The sequence below is a fragment of the Coenobita brevimanus genome, chromosome 73 (genome assembly GCF_032717465.1).
Source record: "Coenobita brevimanus isolate Jiangsu-jjx chromosome 73, ASM3271746v2, whole genome shotgun sequence".
In the NCBI taxonomy this organism is placed as follows: domain Eukaryota; kingdom Metazoa; phylum Arthropoda; class Malacostraca; order Decapoda; family Coenobitidae; genus Coenobita; species Coenobita brevimanus.
In genome coordinates this window covers 9,318,461-9,325,338 of record NC_137026.1, presented here as the reverse complement: position 1 = coordinate 9,325,338, position 6,878 = coordinate 9,318,461, and the positions used below count along the sequence as shown (strand labels likewise).

At 42.1% G+C, this 6,878-nt stretch overlaps 1 pseudogene; it reads right to left on the bottom strand.

The window, feature by feature from the left end:
* Positions 1-690: 690 nt before the first annotated feature.
* Positions 691-6,878, bottom strand: part of LOC145407465 (cell adhesion molecule Dscam2-like) — an 85,433-nt pseudogene continuing 79,245 nt past the window's right edge.

The window sequence follows — 6,878 nt, the reverse complement described above, 5'->3', positions numbered from 1 at the left end:
ACGCAGTGAAAATAGAAGGTTAATTTTATGTCTTTGAGTCTGCCGTTCTGTGAGTGTCTCTAGCCAATCACTGCATTACTCTTGAGTCATTTATTCCCACGACTTTCCTTTGCTTCCCTTATTCTCTTTCCTTCACCACTTTTTCTTAATTCTTTTTTCTCCTTTTCCTTTTCCTCTCTCATTTTTCTGTTTTTTTTTTTCTTTCTATTCCAACTAGAGAGGTCTGGCATAGTCTTCATTAACCCCTTCACCATCAAAATTTCTTCCTGGCTTTAATAACGTTGTTTGTTGGTGTCAGGAACGTAACATATGAGCGGATGCAAGGGGCAAAAGCGATCCTGTCCAATGGGTTTTATATAGTGTGTGTGTGTGTGTGTGTGTGTGTGTGTGTGTGTGTGTGTGTGTGTGTGTGTGTGTGTTTGTGTTGGCAGTGGCTGGGAGCAACAAGAGAACCATAGTCTCTTCACCTGAACTTGGCCCAGATTTTCTTCTTTTTTGCAGCGTATTTCACAGAGCTTGGTGGCAGAAAAAGACGGTGTTGTGCATATACAGTAGATTCATTTCACAGTAGTTCTTGGTGATTAGCACCACATAGTGTTAATTTACTGTCGCACCTCATCACAAGCTACAGAAACGGCAATTTTCGTCCAAGTGAAAGTGAACAGAGTATATCGTGTGTTCTCATCATTGCTATACGTTGATAGTGTAAGGATTCTTCTCTGCAGGTCGTCGCTTCTCCTCCTGCTGCTGCTTCTTCTGCTCCTCCCGCTGCTGCTGGTGCTTGTACCTGTGAAGCAGCTCCTCCAACTCCGCCTTGATGCTCTCCTCCACGTCCCTACTACTCGAGGAAGCAGGACCTCGAGCCCTCTCGTCCTCCTCCTTGAACATCTCACGGTCGCACTCCGCCTCACTCAGTTCCCGCGAATCTGAGAAGGCTGAGGGTGGGTGGATGGGTCGAGGAGGAGTGAGAGTTGAAGTATCACTCGAGGAAGACTTACTCCGGGCTCTGTGGATGGATAGATACCTGCCTTAACACACCTTAACATGACCACACCTAAATACTTAACACCATATTTCATCTGCTATGCTCCTTTCACCCTAACTTGGCCCAGATTTTCGTTCTTTTACAATTTATTTCACTTAGTTAAAGTGGGTGAAAAGGACAATGCAATGGCTACACATACTTTCTTTAGCACTTCGTCGTGACTAGATTACAAGTTAGTGTTAATCTCTTATTTCAATGCAGTATTTACGATCGAGGGATGAGATTATTAGGTCTAGTTATGGAGAAAAGGCACTATGGGATATTGTTATTATTATTATTATTATTATTAATATTATTTCCCCTCGATACCTCTCAGGCACAATCATGCGATTCGCGTGACATGTGGATTTTCTCAATTTGATCAGTCACTCTAATCGCGTTCCTAAGCACACAAAAAATAGCCAAAAATTAAGTTTCTGGCGAAATCGCGTCACATTTTGACGAATTGTAGCGAGTATAGCGCTTTCCAATGGTAAGGCATGGGCAACACTGAGCTGTCTCAGTGGGCCCAGCACGTAGCAGTATACCTCAGTCTCTTCCTAGCAGCCAGGCAGTGGGTTACATTGTGTCTTCAGTCCCTTTAAACTCCTACTAATTCTCCCCCTCCTTCCTGAGCCGAAGCCCCTATGGACTCAGTGTGATAATGCAATATTTATGAGCATATTTGTATGTGATATTGTCGATGGAACATAGATATATGTCACGAAAAGGAATTGTGTCCGTTATGAAGCGTTAGGCCTACCAGCTGATATGCCTGTTCACTGTTGCAGGGTTTCGCCTCTCGCCCTCCCCAAGGCCCATGGCGTGATTACAAATACGTATATAATGAAGCCAATGCCTAAAGTGTATTTTGTGTGAAAGATATTGTGGCTGGCTTGGTGAAATTATGGTACCATAGTGTGGAATGGGGCAGGCATCATGTACAGTTTTTATAGTCGGGAAGGAAGAATTAGAGGTGTTTAGTGATGGAATTATTGTGATTCTGATAGTGAAAATGCGTATGGAATTGTGTGAAATATACGTCAAACATGCTGCGGGTGTTCGTGAAGGAGTGTGGTGAGTGCCAATACAATAGAGTCGCAGCGAAATATTTCATGCATTCACTGACTTTGCTAAAACAAAGTGCAAGTGTCAGAGACAAGAAACATGCCACAGCCACATATACATACGTATGTTGTGCAGCGAATGTTCATGGAGAAATCTATTGTGTGGATCGCATGTGTTTTAGGCAAATGTATCGCAAGGAAAGAAGAAAATACGCTGCAGGCACAGACACACACACACACACACACACACACACACACACACACACACACACACGCACACACACGCACACACACTCACCCACACCCACACGCTCACCCACATGCACACGCTCACCCACACGCACACGCTCACCCACACACGCACACGCTCACCCACACATGCACACGCTCACACACTACATAACTCCTCATCTTCAAGCTACTGCCAGCATCTCAACACCTCTGGAGGAAGTGAGTTATCCGTATTTTGTTGATCTGTATATTGACCTATTTCTATAGTTCAATATTTTTTACACATAAAAAATGATGATTTTTACATACACACACATGAGATGGAAGAAAGTTCAGCTTCTTTATCAGAATCTGGCAAAAAGACTAGTAGTCATGTCGAGTTTCTGACAGCACTATCAAAAACCTTATGATATTTTACGTGTATACTTTGAGTAAAAAAAAGAAAATAATAAAACGTAACGAGCGAAAATATGTAGCCGTGGGTGAGGTAAGGAAAGAGTGTTTTTTATCTCGCCTGCAGGTGGGGAAGAGTATTCTACGTTTGTCGTCCAATTACTCCAAAAGTATTGGACGTATCGATTTCCCGAAAGAACCATGATAAAGAGCAGTAAATTCTACGTATGTTCATTTGCAGAATATAAGCCTCTGGGAGCATTTTCTGTTGGAAAAGTTGGGGGAACAGACTTTCGGTAAAGTCGAAAGCGCTTGGAGGAGTAATCTCACTTTGTCGGCCAATTACTCGAAAACGATTGAACGTATCTATTTCCTATAAGAACCATGATAAAGAGCAGTAAATTCTACGTATGTACACGACATAACAATGTAATATCTATGATAAGAATTCGTTGTTACGTAGGCGGGAATATTGCATATGCTGTGCGCACATCACGAAAGTGACGTACGGACGTGAGTTCCCAGTCGTTTTTGGCGATTTACTCGAGAACTTTGAGGCGTATGGAAACCAAGAGGTGCTCATTAGAAAGTTGGTGAAATTCTGCATAATATTATGCAATAAAAACATAACATCTGCGAGAAAATTTCCATATTAGAGCTCCTTGATTTTTTTTCAAAAATGGCTTTCAGTTTTTGGCTATTTTCTCGAAAACTACAAATCATATCAACACCGGATTTGTCTCTTTAGAAATTTGATGAAATTCTCTATCAAAACTTCTAATAACATTTTCCTGTATGATGGAAAACACTCGAATGGTGATGTTGGGAAGTGAACGTGACGTAGCGAAATTTTATTCACGGCTGCCTAATGTTGTTTTATTTGTGTTTTCTTGTTTTTTTTGTGGTGCTTATCAGCTAGAACAAACATCGACGAATAAGATGACATAAGTTTCTTGACAGTATATTGATGTTTGGGTGGCGAAAATAAGGAGAGAATACGTGTTATTTGCCGCGCGCGGGCAGCTGGGCCGGGCGGCTTCGCAGATAAAGTCGTGCGCCGGAAACTTACTGAAACTTATCGTGCTCGAGAGGGTTAAGATAAATAATGCCTGAGGTTAATAGACAGAGATTATAATTTCTTGACCTACTTCGACTGCCCAACCACTGCCCGGTCTGCCGTGTGGACAACAAAGCAGGTGTGCCCGGTAGTGGCCACAGCCCGCCGGGAACTGTTGGATCTAGTACCACTGCTAAAGAAGCGAGGGATATACGCTCAGCAGGCAGTGCCCGCCAGGACATTGCCGCTCGTGTGGACGGGCATTAGTTATTTTTTCTCTAAGGTTATTAGGTCCAAGATGGAAATTCTAAAAAAAAGAAAAAAATGTAATCTGTGAGGCCAGCAAGAGGCGTGACAGGTTATCTAAGCAGTGTGGTGGAAGGAAGAGAGAAGTGGATGATGGCTAAATTCTCCTCTTCTTTCAATACTTTTTTTCGCCTCCTCTTTTCTTATGCTATTTTTTATTCTTCTCATTTGAATATTCTTTTAAATCCTCCTCCTCTTTGTTTCTTTTTTCCAACTCTTTTTTACCCTCCTCCTTTCTCATACTCATTCTAACCACCTGCCAGTGTTACCACGCCACCAACCACCTGCCAGTGTTACCACGCCACTAACCACCTGCCAGTGTTACCACGCCACTAACCACCTGCCAGTGTTGGGCTACAAGGAAGAAGGTGTTGGGGAACTTCCTCAGTCGGCGAGAATACGAACCAAGGACTACCGATATAGGGAATGTGATTATAGTGTTGCTGTGTATTATTTAGCATTATTATTTTATGATGATGATGATGATGATGATGATGATGATTGTTACTGTTATTGTCTCTACTATTATTATTATTATTATTATTATTATTATTATTATTATTGCTGTTATTGCTTTTATTATTATTATTACTATTTTTATTATTATTATTATTATTATTATTATTATTATTATTATTATTATAATTATTATCATTATTAATTTTATTATTATTATTATCACTACCCCCTGGGGGTAGGGGGGTTTTCAAGAATACTCCCCCAGTATTCCTGCTTGTCGTAAAAGGCGACTAAAAGGGTTGGCGGAGGGTTAGTGCCCCTCCCCGGAAAACAACTAACTAAAAAAAGAAACAAGAAGCCTCGGACAAGGACTGACCAAACGATGACGACCCAGGACCGGTCAAAGGACTTGGTAATGAGTACATGGAAGGTAAGAGGAGTGAATGATGAGGTGAAAGAGAGAGAGATTGTCCAGGTGCTTGAGGGTGCGAAAGTTGATGTATGTGGAATAACTGAAACAAAATGGAGAGGAGAAAGTGTGAGAGAATGGGAGTATGGATGGGGTATATGTGCAGGAGTAGGTGAGAATGAGAGGGCAAAGGAAGGAGTATGTATAGTTGTGAGTAAAAGATGGAAGAAGAGCATAAGACAGTATGGATCAGTTGGGTCAAGGATTGTGTGGGTAAAGTTGAAAGTTGGAATACAAATGTGGGCGATTGTGTGTGTGTATGCACCAACGCAAGATCGTGCTAGAAGAGTGAGAGAAGAGTTCTGGACAAATGTGGAAGTGTGCATGGAAAAGTTTGGAAGGAATGAGAGAGTGTTTTTGATTGGTGATATGAATGGTAAAGCTGGGAATGTGAAGGTGGATGGAATAGTTGGTGAGTGGGGTGTGCCTGCTGAGATAGATGAGAATGGGAGTGCGTTAGTGGACATTTGTGCTGGGAGGGGGTTGGTAATAGCCAATACCCACTTCAGGCATAAAATGATCCACAGGTATACATGGCGAGTGATGAAAAGGGTGGGTGGTGAATGAAAGGAAGGCAATGATTGATTATGTGTGTGTGGATGAAAGGATGCGAAGATGTGTAAAGGATGCAAGAGTGTATAGAGGTTGGGGGAGTGGACTTTCTGACCACTACTTGGTGGTGGCCAGAATTAGAATGCAAGTAAGATGGAGGAATAGAAGAAGGGAAAGACGAGAGGAAGGAGTAGTTGCAAGGAGAGTGGAAAGGTTACAAGAGGATGAGAAAAAGGCAGAATATAAGAGAGAAGTGGAGGAACGATTGGGCAAATATGAATTGGAGCAGATGGGAGACGTGGAAGGTGTGTGTAAGATATTTACAGAAGAAATATGTGCAGCATGTGATGTGGTGTGTGGAAGGAAGAGAAGACGGAGGGGGGTGCAAGGAACAGCGTGGTGGACTAAAGAGGTGAAGCAGGCTGTGGCACAAAAGAAGAAAGCATACAATGAATGGATGAGAAATAGGGGCGTGGAAGAAGTTGAGAGGCGGAAGAGAGAGTTATATGTGGAAAGAAAGAGGGAGGTGAAAAGATTAGTAAGAGAGAATAAGAAGAGAGTGGATGAGGAATTTGGAAGGAATTTGAGTGTAAAGTGGAGGGACTGAAAGAAAATGTTCTGGAGAGAAGTGAAAAGAGTAAGACAGGGTGGAAGTGAAGTTAGCAGGGAAGTGAAAGATAAAAATGGTAGATTACTAGTGGAGAAGGGAGAAAAAGTGAGCAGATGGAGAGAACACTCTAAGGAATTGTTGAACGTAAAGGATGGAAGTAATGCGAGTATAAGTGGCTGGGGAATGGCTGCGAGAAGGAGGGAGGTGAGAAGACAGGAAGAAATCAGTAGGATAGAAGTTGTGGAAGTAATGAAGAAAGTTAAATCGGGGAAAGCCCCAGGAATTAATGGAGTGTGTGGTGAAATGCTGAAGCATGGGGGAGAGATAGTAGTAGAATGGATGTGAAAGATGTGCAGATTGGCCTGGGAGGAAGGTAGAGTCCCGGAGGATTGGAAGTCAGGTATAATTATTCCCTTGTACAAAGGAAAAGGGGAAAAAAAGAAGTGTGTGGTAATCATAGGGGCATTTGTCTTCTTAATATAATTGGAAAAGTGTATGGTAGGATACTTATAGACAGAGTTAGAGAAAGAACAGAGAAATTAGTTGGAGAAGAACAGGGAGGCTTTGGGAAGGGAAGAGGTTGTGTAGATCAGATATTCGTTCTTAGATCTTTAGTGGAAAAGTTTCTAGAGAAGGGAAAGAAGTTGTATGCGGCTTTCATGGATTTGGAGAAAGCATATGACAGGGTGGATAGACAAGGATTGTGGAAA